At 44.5% G+C, this 20,037-nt stretch overlaps 1 long non-coding RNA gene across 1 annotated transcript; it reads right to left on the reverse strand.

Moving 5' to 3' along the window:
* Nucleotides 1-11,930: 11,930 nt before the first annotated feature.
* Nucleotides 11,931-20,026, reverse strand: LOC311588563. The gene is made up of 3 exons (XR_014776257.1): nt 19,851-20,026; nt 19,023-19,251; nt 11,931-16,550 (listed from the first exon to the last, which is right to left on the reverse strand). It is a non-coding gene; the product is annotated as an uncharacterized lncRNA (long non-coding RNA).
* Between the last annotated feature and the right edge of the window lie 11 nt (nt 20,027-20,037).

Below are 20,037 nucleotides of genomic sequence, written 5' to 3' on the forward strand. Positions count from 1 at the left end.
AAACTAGTTTACTTCTCTTGATGCTGAGACAGAATAACATGCATGTGCGTACACACACACACACACACACACACACACACACACACACACACACACACCAAGGTAAGGAAAGAAGGGCTTGTTTATTCTCTCTGAACCTCTAGGATATGACCAGAAACGAACTGCTCATTGGCAATGAATTTTTGCCAGAATGCAACATGGATGGACTCTTCTGCGACTTCAATAGAGTTCTCAGTCCCCACAGAAATAGTGTGAAGCAGGCTTCACCGTCCACATTTCTTCTGATGGTTTGGTCTTCCAACTCCTCACCAGACTAACCTGCAAAGCTCTGCTTTGCAGCCTCCTAGAATTATCTAGCCACAGCTCCAATGTCTTCCACATTCCTCCTGAAACCCAGTTCCAATGACAGAAGAACCAAAGGATGAGACTTGCCACAGTTGTGACTCCACCGCCAGCATCAATTTTCTATCTTACTACTCTTTCCATCTCTGGAACAAAATACCTGACAGAACTTAAGTAAAGAAGGGCTTGTGCTGTTGTTGTCAAAATTGTAGGAAGTTGACAATCAAATTAACTACTTCCCGCAGACTCCGGATTGGAGAGGCATCTGCTGACCACTGGTGTAGTGCGCTTCCTCGCTCTCCTCTAACACTTCCTTTGCCCTCGCTTTTCTCTCTGCAGTGTTTTTGAAATGGACGTGGTTATATAGGGCACATTCTTCCTTTCCCATTGGAGTGTGGGCTGCACTGTAGCAGGGTACAAGCTTTATTTGCTGCTGTGTCCAAGTCAAAGAGTACACAGCACACAGTTTGTTTTCAATAATTAAGAACCAAATTTGGGGCCCAGAGAGATGCTCAGCAGTTAAGAGCACATACTGCTCTTGCAGAGAACACACACAAGTAAGTTAAATAAAAGAAACTAATTATATAGAGAGAGCAAGACCCAGTGTCATAACAATCTATACACTGACTCCTAGGAAGGGCAGAGAATGAGTCTCCTTCCATCAGATAGAAAGAACACATTCAGTGTTCCACAGCACGAGGGGTGGGGTGGGGTTGACTGTAGCTCAAAATTACCTATCATATAGTTTATGGAGAACTAGAAAAGGAGCTCAAAGGCTCCAAACACAGAGTATTGATAAAGAGATGGAAACACCAGCTACTGGGATTTGGTCCGCATTTCTAGTATACATGTACTAAAATATCATACTGCACCCTAAAATATGCATATTATTTCAATAAAAGTTTACTTAAGGAGGTGTAACATAAATCCTGATTTGTTCACTACATACTGTACATATGCCCATAAATATGTATAATGAAAATAAAATTAGTAAAATAGTCCATAATAATTGGCATTTGTTTTATATATACTCATTTATATATTTACATATATTTTTATTTATGCACTTCCATTTTACAAAGCTCATGCAATCTCTCATCATATAAATGTAGATAAATTGTATGTAGAAAATCACATCATTTTATAAAGTGGGAGTGTAGTTCAGTTGGTAGAGGGTTTGCCTTGCTTAACAAAGCATTCCCTCCTCAGCACCACATAAACTGGGTATGTGCTAACATATGCCGATAATCTTAGCACTTGGAAGGTAAAGGTAAGAATATCACAAGTTCAAGGTTATCCTCAGCTGGATTATAAATGCCAGCCTAGTATGCATGAAATCCTGTCTCCAAAAACAGGCTGTCAAGATGGCTTAGTGGGTGAAATTTACCAGCCTAAATTTACCTATGTACATGGTAGGAGAACAGCTCCCAAATATTCCCTGTGGCATATACACACTAACAGACCACACACACACACACACACACACACAGAGAGAGAGAGAGAGAGAGAGAGAGAGAGAGAGAGAGAGAGGGAGGGAGAAAACTGAGGCAATAAGATCATCAATTTGAGATCACTGTGGACAACACAGAAAGTTGTATGTCAGCCATGGCTACACAGTGAAACACTTTTTCAATCCAGAAAGAAAAGGGCCAGGAAGTAGGGGTAAGGGCAGGAGGCAGGGATGGGTGGGAGAGAAAGAAATTGCATGGCCAACTCCAATTCTTTAACTTTTACAAGTCTGATGACCTAAAACAGAAAAGGCCTTTGGACAAAATCCAATATCCCATTATAAAAGTTATTTTAAAAACTCTCAGAACATAGACAACATATCTCAACATAATAAGGACAATATACAATGAGCTTGCATCCAAAAATCAAGCTAACCGGGCAAAAAACTCAAAGCATTCCACTAAAGTTGGGAGCGAGACAAAAGATCATTCCCCCTGCTCCTGTTCAGCGTAGTGATTGAAGTTTTAGCTCATGTGAAGACAAGTGAAGGATGGAACAGGATTCAAATAGAAAGAAGTCATCATATCCTTATCTGCAAATGGCTCTATGCATAAGACCCTAAGGCTCCGTCAGAAATCTACATCTGATAAACACACTCAGCAAGGTAGCAGGATACAAAATTAACACGCAAATATCAGTGGCCTTCCTGCATGCAAACAGCTAACACACTGAGGAAAAAAAAAAAACAGAGAACCAACATTGTTCACAGTAACCTCAAAGATCAAATACCTTGGGGTAACTCTAACCAAAGAAGTGACAACTTGCACAGTGAAAATTTTAAGACAATGAAGAAAGGAAGTAAAGAAGATACTAGAAGGTGGAAAGTCCTCCTATGCTTGTGATTTGGAAAGAATGGTATTGTGAAAATGGTCATCCTGCCAAAAGCAATCTACAGGCTCATTGCTCACCACCAAAACGCCAATGTGATGGGCTGGAGAGATGGCTCAGAGGTTAAGAGCAGTGGCTCCTCTTCCAAAGGACCTGAGTTCAATTCCCAGCAATCACATGGTGGCTCACAACCAACTATACTGAGATCTGGTGCCCTCTTCTGGCCTGCGCTGAGAGTGAGAATACACTTACACTTCCATCAGCAAGGAATAAAACCAAATCAGGAAAGGGTGAATGGGAGGCAAGAAATCCATTCACTACGCCCAAAGGATGAGTGAAGTAAGTCATGTAGTCATGTGCTCAATCTCCCCACATCTTTCCTAACCCTCTCCCATCAGCCAACAGCCAACATGCCTTGGGAAGCCAGCTAGTGCAGTTCTGTCAACAGGATTCCTCGGCCCTCAAGCTCTTCCCATGAGGAGCTCTAATAGGGCATTAGATAAGGGAAGATAGTGAGGTCAGAGTACACACACTGTGGGCTGGTCTTTGATGGGACAGACAGTCCCAAGGCCACTGTCACTCTGCACTACTTCCCAAGTGAAATGCTCCTTCTAGGTGCTGAGACTGCTCTAGACCCACAAGTCCTTCATGTTTACAAGTGGCAAGCTCCAGCATATTACACTCTTGTGGATTTCTGGATTCCACCCATACCTTTCATAAAGTTCATGCATGCATTATAGGGTGTGAGTCATGTTAATGCCAGCGTGTAACTTGTTTCCTGTGATGTCTCTGGGTGCCTGTTTAATCTGAGCACTCACTGCTCAATCACAACTAGTCTAGGGGGATGGAACCTGTGATGCACCTGAAACAGCATACCACTACAATGAGCAGGGTGGGCTGGTGACCAATGTCACAAACCTGATGATCTGAGTTCAGTTCCTGCATCCCACAGTAAAAGAAACTCATTCCCCCAAAGTTGGAGAAGGTCTAACTGTGTTTCCTTTTTTTCTTTCTTTCTTTTTTTTTAGGGTTTTCGAGACAGGGTTTCTTTGTGTCTAACTGTGTTTTCAAGGACTGATTTCAGTGCCTTGAGATCTAGTTACCGCCCTGCCACAGTCATTGTTAGGAATGTTGAACTATCTCCTGTAACCATGTGATAAGGAGTGTTCCCCCCAATTATCCCTGATTGGCTAAATAAAGAAGCTGAAGCCTATGAGTGGGCAGAAGAGAGGGAGGCAGAGAGTTAGGTGCTGGGGCCTGAGGCTTAGAGAGAAGAGGATGAGAGAGGAAGGGAAGGTAGAAGATGTAGCAGGAGGAGAAGATGCAGGAGAGAGAGGCGCTGCCTTGAGGCAAGATAGTGATGAGCTGGTGGTTGTAAGGACAAGGACAGACTGATGGGGCAGAAGCCGCCTGGGAGTCATCAGATCGGCAAGTGACTGGCTTGTATGTGGGTTCTAGAGGTACTGGCATTAGAATAGTCAGAATCTGCCCAGCATAGTGCTTACAGCTTAATAACAAATCACAGTCTCTCTGTATCAATCATTGGGGAACTAGCTGGTTAAAGAAAGCAACGAAAGATCATTCACTCTACACTCCTATCTCCACATCCGTGCCATAGCACACATGCACCCACACTCATGCACCTATCACACACACACATTTTTTTTTTAAGGATGAGCAGGGTGAGGGTGCATAAAAGGCAGATTGGTGAATTGTAAACTTTGTTAGTAGGTTCAGAGTGAATGCCCACAAGTTTCAGAGTCAAAGATCTGCACCTCCCAGGCTTGCAATGACAAGCTTACTTCTACCTCCTTAACACCTTTACTAATTGATAGAACTTCAGTTTACTGCATTCTGCATTGAATTCCCCTTCCCTCCACGCCATCTGTATCTTCCGGTGACGCCCAAGCCTCCAGCCATCTTTGCTCCCATTTCTCCCTCACCACCCAGCTTTAGCTCCCAAAACACAATGTCCCCCTTGGGAGTGAGCTTCAACTCCTCCTCTCCCCAGCCCTCACTCGCCCCAGCCCATCACCTCTCATGGTCTGCTGCACCCACCATGGCTTGCTTCTCAAACCCTGACTGATGCACCACAGGAGTAAAGAAACGACAGGCACATACACAGAAAGGCTGCCATCAGTGGGCTGTGCTGATGAAGGGCACCAAGCACACTGCACTCCAGAAACTTGTAAACACTCATATTTGGACTAGAGGAAGGCTCTGCCATTCCCAACCCTCACCCAGGGAAAGCTGCCATTTCCATGCGTCTGAGGCATTGGGGTCCTTGACAAGGCTGTGCTCATGTCAACAGATAAGCCCTCAGGACTTTATGCACGCCCTATAATGTTTAGCCTCACCTAGACTCTTGGCCCAACTCCTCCACCCCTTGTTTTTGACCTCAGTCACACCAGATGGGCACATGACACAGAGGAAATACCTCCAGAAACACTGATTGCTAACCACAGCCTAGCAACAATGTTGTAAGGCATACTACTGGACCTAACCCAGTAGCTGCTAGTTGAACACAATCATAATTCATCATAATTCTATACAAGTTCCTTGTTCAATTGCCACATAGTATTTACCAAAAAAATTTGGTGGGCTAGAGGTGGCTTGGAGTTTAAGAACACTTACTGACAGTACTCAAGTTACCAGAATCCATGTGGCTGCTGCTAACAGTCTTACTGTGCCATTGCTGTGAGGAAATACCATAACCAATGCAACTTATAGAAGTAAGTGTCTAATTGGTGTCTACTTACAGTTTCAGATGGTTAGCTCATGAGTACCATGGTGAGGAGCATGGGGGCAGGCAAGCAGACGTGGCACTGGAACACTAGCCCTGAACTTACATCTGATCCAGAAGTTGCAGCCAATGAGAAAGACTGGGTCTGGTATGGACTTTTGGAACCTCAAAGCCCATCCCCAGTGACACACCTCCTCCAACAAGGCCGCACTTCCAATCCTTCCCAAACCGTTCTACTGAGGACCAAGCATTCAAACATATGAGCCTATGGGAGCCATTCAAACCATTCAAACCACCAACCATCAGTAACTTCAGTTCCAAGGGTTCTGATGCCCCCTTCAGGCCTCTTCAGGAAGTGCACAGTGGGACACAAGCAGGAAAAAACACATTGTTTTTAAAATAGTAAAAAACTAAATACATAGAAAAAAATAACTTTTCAAAATATTTATTTGTTTAACCAAAAATATACATATAATTTACATGCTTCAGTGCTTATTGTGAGACTGCATATAAAGTTCCAAACACTTTTAACAATACACAAATGCTTACAGTTCAGTTATGTAAGACACTGTGTAGCCAATAAAAACAATTTGTAAAATAATATTTAGCAACATGAAAGAATACTGATGCTACATTGTTTTTAAAGAGTAAGAGATGTGCAGGGCAGTGGATAGAATACTGGACAGCAGGCACAGGACCCTGGATTCAGACTCCAGCACCACATAACCTGGGTGTGTTAGTTCACCCTCTACTCCCAGCACTTGGAAGTGGAGGCAAGAGAATCAGAAATGTAGATATCCTTGGCTACACATCAAAGTAAAGTCCATCCTGGGCTACATGGGACCCTGTCTGAAAACAAACAAGTTGGCTCAGCAGGTCAAGGCCCTTGCTTCCAAGGCCATCAAGCTGAGTTCAATCCCCAGAACCCATGCAGTAGGGAGAACTGTCTCCTGTGGATTATTCTCTGACCTCGACATGTGTGCTGTGGCACATGAGCCCATACACATATACTCACACAGATTAATGTGGGGGGGGTGAAGGCATCAGACGCTTACAAACAAGCTGCAGCCATTACAATCATAAGTCTGCCCACTATTATTATTATCATTATCATCATCGTTGTTGTTATTTTTATTATTATTATTATTATTATTATTATTATTATTATTATTATTATTATTATTATTATTATCAGAAAGCCTACTTTTCCTTTTCCTCACTTTTCTAACATGGCAGCTTCCGCTCACACTGGGCTTCCTGTCTCCGCCTCTAAGCCTCCATGCCACCGTGTGCCCGCTTCTCTGACGCTGGCTGTTTCCCTTTTCTCCTCCACCTTCCTCCTCTAGCAGCAGCTGAGCTTACAGCTTGCCTGCCCTGGGAAGGTTTTCTTTATGCTCCAATAAAATTGTCCTGAGTTTCTAGTTGAGTCCACTCTTAAATTCTTTTATTAATGAGACTAAGAACCCCAAAAGGGGGTTACCAGTATTGTCTGATGACCACAGAAGGACCCCAAAGAGTAACATTTGGAGGCAACAGACGAGCTAGTATTGAGCTGCCGCTGAGGAAAGACAACAGCAGAAACTCCAGAGGTGTTTTTGTTTGTTTGTTTGTTTTGTTTTGTTCTGTTTTATTTTGTTTTTCTGAGACAGGGTTTCTCTGTGTAGCCCTGGCTGTCTTGGACTTGCTTTGTAGACCAGGCTGGCCTTGAACTGTAAGCTCAATTTTCTTAGCCAGAATATTTTATTAACAACTTAGTGACCAAGCCTACATCAATTATAACCTGATTAACCAAAACAGTAGGAAATGAGGAGTAAAGGACACAATAACACAACCTTAAGGATATCAGTTCCGAGGAACAATTCTCCGGTCAGGAGCTGTGGAATTTCTTCCACTGGAACCTGGGGTAACCAGACCCCAGATCCTCAGCAGGAGCAGGAGCACTGAAGCCTTCCCTCGAGTGATTTTCTCTAGGAGCGTCTTGAAGCGCAGCGAGGAACAGCCCAATCTATCCCAAGTCTCCTCTCCGCCCACCACCAGTTCTGGGCTCATTTCTATATCTCCTCCCAGAATCTGTTCACGGGATCTTTTTCATCTGGTAGCAATTAAGCTGCTGCATGAGGTGGTTGCTCTTCTAGTGAATTAACATCACCTGTTCTCTCACAACCTAAAGAATAGGTTTCTCTCCTTCATTGAACTCACATCAATCTGCCTGCCTCTGCCTCCTGAGTGCTGGAATTATTCTCAAGAGGTGTTTGGTAGTATGAGCTGGAGAGACGATGGTTAGGAGCACACTTGCTGCTCTTCCAGAGGACCTGACCCCAATTCCCAGCACCCATGTGGTGGTCCACACCCCCTTTAACTAGCCCCAGGGGATTCAATACCTTCTTCAGCTACTGTATACAAACTGGTACATTTACACACATACATACAATACACTCATCTACATAAAACAAAAACAAGTTAAAATTTTTTAATATAAAACCATAGTGCTCCATTTGTAAGGCCACAGGAATTCACATTTACAATCCTGCTCTCTTAGTTCTCTGAGGAATACTTCACCGGGCCGCAAATAAAGCAGAACCACAAAAATAAGAGAACATCATCACTAAAGATTAAAAGAAAAATTACATGCTCATTATCACATTGCCCTAGTTACTTTCTACTGCTGTGATAAACACCATGACCAAGACAACTTATGCAAGTATCTACCTGGGCTCACAGTTCCACAGGGTCAAGTCCACGGTGGCTGAGCACAGGAGAGGTGGCGACAACAGGGAGCTGAAGGCTCACATTTTGAATCACAAGCACAAAGCAGAAAGTAAACTGGATGCAGTACTGGGCCTTAAGCTCGTAAAGCTGTTCCGCAGTGACACACTTCCAACCCAAGCATTCAAATGCCAAGACTATAGGGAACATCTCGATTCAGCTACCACACACAAAATAACTAAAGTCTAGAAAGAGGCGAGATGAAAGCAGGCAGCAGCATTTTGAGAAAGCAGAGAGAAGCTTCACTCAGGGAGACCCAGTGACGCCCGAGCTCAGGCCACAGCACTCTGACTGAGTTGTGCTAGCATTTTTTCCTTTGGGTTTCAGACTTAAGATATAATTCTTGGTTTTTTGTTGTTGTTGTTGTTTTGTTTTATTTTGAAAAATACTGAGTTGTTTAATTAATTTGCTTATTTCAAATTAATCTCATAATTTGTGATAGTAAAGAACACATGCAGGGCTATAGCGATGATGGCTCTTATGTTTATGAGCACCATCTGCTCTCAGAGGACTGACTTCTCAGCGCTTATATGGTGGCTCACAACCACTTTGAACTTCAGTTCAAGGGTCTCCAATGCCCTCTTCTGGCTCCTGAGAAACAACTATGCAGGCAAAATATTCATAAACATAATTTTTTAAGGTAAAACTACAAAAGAGCTGGGCAGTGATGGCACACACCTTTAATCCCAGTACTCAGGAGGCAGAGGCATAAGGATCTCTGAGTTTGAGGCCAGCCTGGGCTACACAGTAAGTTCAGGACAGCCAAGGTTATACAGAGAAACCCTGTCTCAAAATAAATAAGTAAATAATTTAGAAAATAAAAATACAATGGATATGTATAGCCACATGTGGATATATGTGCATACATAGTCATAGAGCCTGAATATGTTTATGCTACACATACATTTATCTGTGTAAATGCGTATATATATATGCACATATGTAAATGCATATAAAAAAGGAGAACCATCAAAAAATAACATCCTGGCCGGGCGGTGGTGGCGCACGCCTTTAATCCCAGCACTCGGGAGGCAGAGGCAGGGGGATCACTGTGAGTTCGAGGCCAGCCTGGTCTACAAAGTGAGTCCAGGACAGCCAAGGCTACACAGAGAAACCCTGTCTCGAAAAACCAAAAAAAAAAAAAAAAAAAAAAAATAATAATAATAATAATAATAATAATAATAATAACAACATCCAGATGGTGTAGCAAACAGCTTTTATGTTCTTCCAAGGACTTGCTTTACATTCCACAGACTAGATGGAACATGTTATACCAGATCTGCCATTTAAAGCAGTTATTTAGCAGTTCTAAGGATGCCCTCAGGGTGTTCTCCATGCTAGATAAATATTCTCTTACTGAGATTCCTCTCTACTCAACATTTCCTATTTTAATAGGCTTCTCCAATGTTGAAATGACTAAGCCCCATATGGTACCCTCTTAATATACCGAGTTGTTTGTTTGGTTGTGGCTATTTAGTTTTTATTAACATATTAATATGATAATAACAAAACAGTGGGTTTCACTTTGATATTTTAATTCATAAATATAATATACTTTGACCACATTCAGCCCCATGACCACCTCTCACTCCTGCTGATCCCTTTCCACTTTTCAACCAGTCCTCCTCCTACTTTCATGTCTTTTCCCCTTGGTGAATCAATGAGCTTCAGTAGGGCTACAGGAACAGGACAACTTACCAGTGGCTATACCACTAAAGACAGTGTTTCTAACTGCCCCAGGCCCTACTAATTGCCTACAGATCATCAGGGAAGGATGGTGCCTTTTGAGACCCTCTCCCTTAGCAAACTTTAACTGCCTATAAGTCCTCAGGGAGTGACAGAGCCTCATGAACTGCTCACTGCTCTGTGACATGATGCTGGCAAGCCACATCTTACAAAGGTTTTGCATAGGCAATCAGAGCTGCTGGAAGTCAGGGCTACATCATGCCCAGAAGATAGTGCTCCACACCACTCTACCCCTTCCTAGAAGACAGTGCTCCACACCACTCTACCCCTTCCTAGAAGACAGTGCTCCACATCACTCTACCCCTTCCTAGAAGACAGTGCTCCACATCACTCTACCCCTTCCTAGAAGACAGTGCTCCACACCACTCTACCCCTTCCTAGAAGGCAGTGCTCCACATCACTCTACCCCTTCCTAGAAGACAGTGCTCCATATCACTCTACCCTTTCCTCTGGCTCTTACATTCTTTCCGCCTCCTCTTCCGCAATGTCCCTGAGCCTTGGAGGGTGTGATATAGATGTCCCATTCAGGGCCAAGCACCCCAAACCATCTCGGATTCTTGTTCAGTTATGTGTGAGTCTCTTAACTGTTGCCCAGAGCAAAGAGAAGCTCCTCTGAGCAAAGAAAACAAGTGCACCGATGTATGGGGATGAACACAAATACATGAGAAGCATTTGACAGGCACATCATATCCAAATATTAAACGTAACTTCCCCCACTTGTATCTATGACTTCCTCAGCCTCTGGCTTTTGACCAGATTTGTAGAATACATGTGAATTCCCTTCTATGGCATGGGCCTCAAATCAATCAAAAAGTGAAGGAAGCCTGTAGAATCCTCCCCCAAGTTTCAGACCTCAAAGGGTAAAAATCTTTTGATACTGAACATAAGAGTCCACTTTAAAGAAGAGAGGATAGTGAAGAACTTTAGGACAGGATCAACTTCCTGCTTCCTTAAACAGCCAAGCATGTTGTAGTGATGTGCTCTGGCTTGCCTGGGATGCCCCTCCTAGTCTTGTACACTGGGAAACATCTATTATCTTCCAAGACTCAGTTCAAGTACCTCTTTTCCCATCTCTCCTCAAAACATCACAGTCCCCCAAAGGGCCTCCTGACTTAATTAATACGTCCACCCGACACTTGGCACTTGGTTCCCATGTCTGTCTTGCTCCTTAAGACCAAGACCTGCTCCTGTGTGGGGACCCACATGAAAATATCACCTGGAAATTATAGCTTTATAATTTGCACTTATAAGAAACACTAAGATAATCTATCTAACCTAAGAGCCAGAGGAGAGAGGTACTGTATACCTGCCTTGCAGGCTTTCACCTGCCTAGTCTCAGCCATTCAGGGCTGCTGTAGCTCTCCTGCCATTTTCTCCACCCAAGCCCATTTTCTGGCCAGGAATCTGACCTTCTTATTGGCTACTACCTGCTTTATGACATCATTCTTCCTACAAACTGCTCAGCCCGTTAGAAATTTGGAGTTGCCATGAGCTGTCCATAAATAAATTTGGATCATCGCAAGTGACCAGTGACAAGTCCCTCATATTGGACACAGGCTATTTTGCTTCAGCAACCCAGACAAACCATATCACTGTATTCTTATCCCTAGCTATGGATGACAATAATTCTTTCCTGTGACAAGAGATACCCTCTTCAAACAAGATGGAGCTCAGAACAACAGACTCTTCTAATGTGGCTGTCTTCTGAAGGCAGAGATCTGAATCAGAGGCTTTTGGATCTGAGGCCTGACCATGGAAATATCACCCTTCCATCCAAAGGCAGGGTGCAGATCCTTCCCCAGCTTGAGAATGCAGTGGAATTCAATACTTCTCCCTGTCAGCTCTTCCACTCTGGAGCTCAAGTCATCTGCATGGCATCCCTTTACTCTGAAGAAAGCAACACTGAACACGCCTTTATCCTCTCCAGCAAGTACATCAAGCCTTTCATGGCAAGTCCCTGGATGTCAGGCTCACAAAGCAGCTGTCATCCCTGAGAAGACCCAGTCAAGAAATTAAAGGACTTGCTTCCCCCAGGCAGAAGGACCCAAGGCAGGTGTGGAGACACACATCAAAGAATATGCAAACTATAAGAGAAGAAGTCAGAATGTTCCCAGCACATGGCCGTCCAGCAAGAGCTGGGGAAGAGCACAGAAACTGCACCAGTTAGAACAGTAACAGTTCCATGCCTTTGAGGAGATGATCCAGAACCAGGAGCTGGAAAAAGAGTGACTAAAAACTGTGCAAGAGTTTAGCAAGGTGGATCCAGACCCAGAAGCTGACAAGGCCTGACTAAGAAAAGCCTCCAATGAGCCTGTGTGCTATTCACAGGCTTCAGACTGTAACATGGCCATAAGGCTAGCTGAGTCACCAGTGGCAGACAGGCCTTTGAGACCTGGAGTGCTGAGCGACACAGAAATGTTCCCCTCATCAGTGCATCACACTACATGCATGGTACTTTGAGGCTATGCAGAGTTTCCCCCAGTTTGCTGATGCTAACACTGCCCGTGACATAGAAACATGTGGAGTGCTCTGTGGGAAACTGATGAGCAATGACTTTACCGTTATACATGTTATCATCCCAGAAAAAACGCTGGGTCTGATTATTGCAACACAGAGAATGAAGAAAACATTTTCTTCCTACAAGATGAACTAGGTGTGTTCACACTTTGGTAGATTCACATCCCCCTCACACAGACAGCCTTTCTTTCCAGTGTAGACCTACATATTCACTGCTTTTAGAAATCAGTCAATAGCTACTGTCTGATCCCCAGGTTCGAGGAAACAAAGCTACCTAAACTGACCAGACGATAGGAGATTCCTTTCTGTTCTTATAAAGACTTTCATACAACAAAAACATACTCTGGTCATGTGACTGTTAAGGACTAGGCTGTGACTGCCACAGATGAATCTCAGTCTCCTAAGAGCTAACTAACCCAAATCAGTTTACTGTTGCACTTGAATGCTTTCCAGGAAGATTTGGAAACTTTTTCAGAGAAGACAGAAAGGGGCAATGGCAGAGAAACACTTTGCTTGAAAACAAATTGTTGAATCTATTTTTAAGATAAAATTGAAAGGGGAAACCTATCACACTAAGCGACTAAACTAAAAAATTAGGTGGAACTGGAGAACATCTGTATGTCCATTTATTTCAGCTGGTACCCATTCCCTCTCCTGCCAGCTTGCACACTGCCCACCTTTGGACAATAATGGCATCTATGGAGCAATCTGAAAGCCATTTAGAAACGTCTGGCCTTGGCTTGTGGCATAATTACTGGGGCAACTGTTGTAGGCAAGTTGGGCTGAGTGGCTGGTGGCCCAGTTTTGCCAGTGCACTATTCCTATGTTTAGGGTGTCAGAAGTTGGCTCTGGAATTGAAAGGAGACCCTGTCCCACTAAAGAGCAGACTGGATTATCCTGATTCCTCCCTACACCCTGTTGCTGGCTCTGCTGCTTTCAGAAAGTGCTCAGTGTTCCCTGTGATTTCCCCTTGTATGTTAAAACTCTGACCTGATTTGCATCAATATACAAATTTCAATACCATTGAATTAAAAAATAACCTTACTTGTAAGTAACAATTAAGACCTTGAGATGAGGAGTAGATTCAATAATCTACCTTTTGTTCTATCCTCCCTCTATATTTCTATATCCTCCGTTCTTTCTTCTCAGCTCCTGTCTCCTTACCTACAAAAGAAAGATTAAGGAAAAGAGAGATGTCCCTGAGTCAAACCTAGTTTTCTCTCTGTAAAAGATAATAATACTTATGGTCATGTCAAAAACTAGTCTAATTTTATCACAAGAATATATATTCTAGGTCTAATAGGTATGATTCTATAGATACATAATGCAAAATAGTTAAATAAGGTCTTCAAAAGCCTCAGAGACCTACAGAATATGGCATTTAAAGATGTTTTTATTATTCTAAAGATGCTTTGACAAGACTCCTAGCAACACCCAGCCTGCCTCAAAGACAATGAGCATCAAAGAACCTCCTTATGGAGTTGGCTTCAAATGTGGCAAACCAGCCACTGAGCAAAATGTCCTCGTTTCTGCCACAGAAAGAATTCTGCCTAAAAATAGGCAAGTTTAGATGTAGGCCGAGTCAAGAGCCAAACTCTGCCAAGACAGGGTAAGCAAGTCCTCAATAGTTCCTGCCTCAAAAATATGTCTAACAGATATATTGGGCCAGAAGGCTGAAGATGATGCTCCGTTTTTTTGTTTTGGTTTGGTTTGGTTTGGTTTGGTTTTTTTTGGTTTTTCGAGACAGAGTCTCTCTGTGTAGCCTTGGCTGTTCTGGACTCACTTTGTAGACCAGGCTGGCCCCGAACTCACAGTGATCCACCTCCTCTGCCTCCCGAGTGCTGGGACTAAAGGCGTGCGCCACCACGCCCGGCTATAGAGTGTTGGGTCACTGTTCAGGCAGTAAACTGTCTCGATCATTTTTTCATTTTGGAAGCTGCTAACCTGCACTTCTCAGAAATTTAAGTTTTATTCTTTCTCAAATCTCTGATGAGGTTGAATACCAGGTAGTTTATTCTTTCAATTAAGTTTAGTAGGTTAGGGGTTAAGATGTTTTTAGATCAAGACAGAAGTTTTAAGTTAATAGAGACAAGATATGATATTGATCTTCATTCAGAAATTTAGACCCAACAAGATAGGAAAGATGTTTACTTCCAGTTTGCCAAATACAAATAGCCTTACTCCAACTAGGCCCCTGCCTTTTTCAGGATACAGAATAATAAGGTAAAACATGGATAAGACTAAGTAACAAGCTTACCCAAGCCATCTTCCTACAACATCAGTGAGCCAGCATCAGTGGTAGAAGGGAGAAAACATGCTGAGCAATCAAAGGAGCCAGAGAGTCCAAGGAGAAGGTGACCTCTGCCTCCCAGATTTCCACTCCTCGTTGACAGAATCAGCTTGGCCCATGGAGCCAGGTAGGGCCATTCTCCCATACTAGAAAGCACAGCACATTTGCCTGCCCACCACACTGAGGGGCGGCTGCTGGAGAGAGGGGCTTTCCTCAGTGTTCTTCCCCGTCAGGCCATGTGATACCACCTAAGTGTCTGAGGCCAGGTTCTGGGCTCCCAGAGTCTAGCAGACTCCACCTTACCATTCTCCCTTTCAACTCCTCCAGCATTTTATTCATCTACCCCTCCTCCACCCATGCGCACAGGTGCTCAGGCACACCCTGGGGTGGCTTTCTCCTGTGGTCCCCCTTCTACTGCAAACAATATGGTAGAACTAAAACAATGTGGACTGACAGTCACAATAACTCAGTCCACAACCTTTGCTGAAGGTTGAGTGCTGTACACACAACAGATACAACAAACTTGTTGCTTAAAACAAGAATTGTGGTAGTGGCTTCAGGGCAGGTACCGGCATTCAGGGCAAAGGGAGAGGGGGTCATGAGCTTGAGACCAACAAGACCCTATGGGAAAACAAGGTGCCAGGTATGGTGGTGCACAGCTGTCATCCCAGGAGTTGGGAGGTAGAAGCAGGGGAGTCAGAAGTTCAAGGCCTCTCTTGGCCACATAGCAATTTCAAGGCCAGCCTGGGCTACAGGAGACTCTGTGGAACAAAACAAAACAACAACAAAAGCATGGTTGCACAACAGTATTTTAAAGCCACTGAACTCTCCATTTGGAATGGTAAAAATGGCCAGGTGTGGTAGCAAAGACCTTTAATTCAAGCATTTGAAAGGCACAAGACTTTCAAGTTTGAGGTCACTCTGGGATATGGTGACTCCTCGTTTCTGAAGCAAAAAAATGGTAACACAGTAAGTCCTGTTAGGAATGTTCTGCAAAAAACAAGTAAAATGCACTTTGACATTTAGGTTGTGAGCCTAGCCTTTAACAGCTGAAACATCTCTCCAACACGTAAAATGCATTTGATGAACCACCAGTAAACAGATGGAAACATTTAAAGAAGCAGCAAAACAAAAAGACCTAGGGCTAAATCTAACAAAGTGGATGTGAGGCTCCCCCCCCCCAACCCACCCACTGCTGCACTCTACACAACTAAGCTGTGGAGTCCAGCAACAGGTGAGTTTAAAAATGTGCTATATGCCTTACAGGAAGGAGGACAGAAGCCAAGATTATGCTAAGCAAAATAAGGCAGACCTGAACAGATACTACATTTTCTTACATGTGTGGATTCTAAATGGATTACATATATGTACATAGAAGATGAAAGCCGAAAAGGAGACCACGTGGGAAAAGAAGAGGACAAACAGAACGGGGAAGGGTGGGAAAGAACAGTGGGGATAAGAACGAAGAAGAGTAACAGCTATACATGAAACACCATAATATAACCCATTACTCTTCAGGCTGACTGAAAATCTAAAGGCAAGCAAGACTTCCAACCTAGAAAATACACAAAACACCGGCCAAGTGTTACAACACCAGGGGGCCAAACTGGCTGCTGTCTCCCACCTGACTCCTGTTTGCAGTTCAGTTCTGTTCGTTGGTTTGTTTGTTTGTTTTCATCACCTTTAGCACCTCATATTTTTGTTTGCATTCTTGGAAAATTTGTTCCACAGTTTCTAGCTTCCATTTCTGTTTCCTCTCTGAAGAATCCTTTTGTTTTTAATAGCTTCTCTCTCTTCCGTGCAGTCATTCTTCAAAAATGCAAAATTACAATTTTAATGCAAGATACGTAAAAAGCATCATTCTTATGTAAAATATCTAGTATAAACATAATCCTATAGAGACCATGGGGTTGGGAGAGACCTGCTGTTTACATGGATAGAGATTTCCTGTTTGAGAAGCATCCCAGAGCTCTCTGGCCTGCCTATCAGTAAGTGCTGGGTTTAGTGAGCAACCTTGTCTCATGTCTCAAAAGGTGGAGGACTGAGAGAACCAAGTACATGCCTTTAATCCCAGCGCTCGGAAGACAACAAGTAGATCTGTTAGTTCAAGACCAGCCTGGTCTACATAGTAAATGCCAGGACAACCAGGACTACATAAAGAAACACTGTTCTGGAGGAAAAGAAAAGTGCATGGAAGGATGAGAGGGCTCTTCCACTAAAAGCAGTGCAAACCTGATGCCCTGAGTTCAGTCTCTAGAATCTACATCAAGGTGGAAGGTGAGAAGTGACGCCACAAAGTTGTCTTCTGACCTCCACTCATGTGCTGGGGGGCATCCATGCTGAAGCACACACATACACACACACCATGCATTCACAGCCATAACAGGTTTTGAAGTGGAAAGGGATAGAGGGAGTTGATTAAATAATCATAATGAGCTGATTGGTGACGAAGCTATGATATATAAATGAGGCTTACTGAAAGCATCATGGGAGGGTGAGGGAAGGGAGAGTGTGTGTGTGTGTGTGTGTGTGTGTGTGTGTGTGTGCGCGCGCGCGCTGGGGGTGGGAGGAGGGAAGGAGAGAGGGCAGGGAAAGGGCAAAGAGGGCTGTGGAACCAAAACGTCTGGTTTATATCGTGAGTCTCTGGGAGAGGGGATGCTCCGCCCCTAGGTAAGGGGCAGGCCACGCCAGCCACGCCCTGCAGCGCGACCTACCTGGAAACACCGGTACACATACAAGTGCCCACTCATGAAATGGCAATACTATTTGAATGAGGCAGGGAAAGAAGGGGTGAGGAAGAGAAAAGCGAATAAGCGCCTGCATGCATCCTAAGTACACATAAGGCTTAGGCTGGCTATCTTCCAGAGGACCTGGGTTCAATTCCCAGCACCCACATGATAGCACGCTGTCATCCAACTCCAGCCTGGGGTCCCTGGTGCCCTCCTTCGGCCTCATGGGCAGTGCACGCACATAGTGCACAGACATGCATACAGGCAAAACAACCACGCATGTAAAATTAAAAGATAAAGATAACTTTAAAATATTTTTAAGGAAAAAAGAGTGACATACACAACCAGGAAAAACTCCAGAAGCACATGGCCCTGCCCCGGCATCCATGCCTGTATGTCAGCCTCCCAGCCACCGCTATGTCACATGGAGGGAGGGCCCTCTCACTGGTGACTGTGCTCATGACCTTGCACTTCCCCTCTTACCACAGCACTCTCTGCTCACCTCCGTCCCTACACACACATCACGTTACAGATTTGCTCACTTGCCACTGGAAGCCCAGCACTGCACTAGGTGCACCATCCATTCCCTCTTTTGTAACAGTGCTAAGTCAGGCCTCAAAGACAGAAAATGGAAGCTTACAAACCAGGCCACCTGCCCCAAATCAAACAGCTGTACTTGGGCTACTCAGCACTTTCTTGTGTCTAACCATGTGCACTCTCCGCCACGTGAAGTTACTTGTTCAAGGGGCGTGCATTAGTAGGTGCTGCGTGAGGCCAGCTAACACCCAGAGGCCTATCAGAGTCTCTCATGCAATCAGCAGGTGCATAAGGCAGCACGGGAGAGGTGACTGACACGAACAAGCCAGTGCTGTGCAAGAGTCTTCAGTACCGTAGGAGTAGCCACTCCCCTTCCATATTCTCTGATGGTATCTCTAGCCACCCAAGATGTCTCACATTGTGGTTAAACTCGTAAAATTGTAAGTTGCTAGAAAGAAAGGGTTACTTCTATAATCCTGTTCCAGAAGGGACAACAATAAATTACTTAACATACTTAAACCATTGTACTAACTTGTTGAGGTTTGTTGTTGTTGTTGTTTGTTGTTTTCTTTCCTTTTGCTCTTGTTTTTCGAGACAGGGTTTCTCTATGTAACAGCCCTGGCTGTCCTGGAACTCTCTTTATAGGCCAAGCTGGCCTTGAACTCAGAGATCCACCTGCCTCTGCCTCTGCCTTGAGTGCTGGGATTAAAGGTTTGAGCCTCCACGTCTGGATTAAGTTTTGCTTGTTTGTTTTACACTATTCAAAAGACAACTTTGTAGGAGTCAGTTTTCTCAACGTTGTGGTGGTTAGGGATCAAACGCAGGTCCGAAATCTTGCAGCAAGCACCTCTGCTTACTGAGCCCATGTCATAGGTCCTGTAAATTGCCTGTTGCCTACTTAAACGCCATCCCCTGCTTAGTACAACGAATAACATCATGCGAGGCAAAGAGACAAAAAAGTTCATCACACTGGAATGAAAATTCACAAAGCCAGCAGCTGTCTGATAGCACCCACCGGGCCTTATGTGTAACCGTGGCACTAGTGTGGGGTAAAGTTAGGACCTCTCCAGACAGATGTTCTGATCAAGCCAGCACTGTTTCGGTAATTAGAACTTCACAGTTTTGGATACAAAGAAATCCACAGGTATCTCTTAGGGGCAACTGATTGAGAAGGTTCCTTCCTCCTTTAGTAAAAGGGAAAGGGGACATTTTTCCGTGAGCTGAAACCATTTTGTGCTCCAGTACTGGGGAAAAAAAAAAAGACTGGTTAGTATGGTGGGAGAAAGTATTTTAACACACACTTACAAGTCTTTGGCTCAGGGGGTCATCTCTTACAAACGTGCTCCTGGCATTTTGGAAAGCAACTCATCCCGGTGGGCCTGCCAAGCTGCCAGGAGGGCCAAATTGTATGTCCCACAGTTTGTGGACCTAAGCTGAAACTGTTCCCTCTTGTTCCCAATGCTTTCACTCCTTCCGTCTCTGTTTATTCCCCCACACTGCTTAGGTGCCCAGGCCCGGAACCCAAAGGACACGCCACGGATGTCTGCAGCCCAATCTTGGAGGCCGACCTGATTTGTCAATTCGTATCTGGCTGCCAGGCTCCAGCTATAGCTCTGTGGGCCTGGGTGAGGTGGGCGGGCCGCCAGGCAGGCCCTGACTTGGGAGTCTTGAAAATAGATAAGGATCTGAGAAAACTTCTAGACTCGGGCATGGGGGATGGGGTGGGCGGGGGGCGGGGGGGGGGGCGTACGTCGCTAAGAGTGTGATCTTCGAAATCCGAGAGGTCCTGGAGTGGGAGAGGAGGCCGCCTTTAAGGGCCCCCAAACAGAGAAACAAATCTTACCAAAACCAAAAATACAAAACTCTCCAGTGTCCTAGGCCCAAGAGCCCCAACCCGTTTAACCGCTTCTCTAGAAAGTTCTCCGCTCCCGCCCCTTCGCAGCCCGCTCGTGCCGCTCCTCCTAGCCCCGCCCCCGAGGAGGATGAGACCAATCACGGGCCGAGCCGGGCCGAGCCGCGCCACGCCCCTC

The sequence above is a fragment of the Acomys minous genome, assembly GCF_964271855.1.
Source record: "Acomys minous genome assembly, chromosome: 17".
Classification (NCBI taxonomy): domain Eukaryota; kingdom Metazoa; phylum Chordata; class Mammalia; order Rodentia; family Muridae; genus Acomys; species Acomys minous.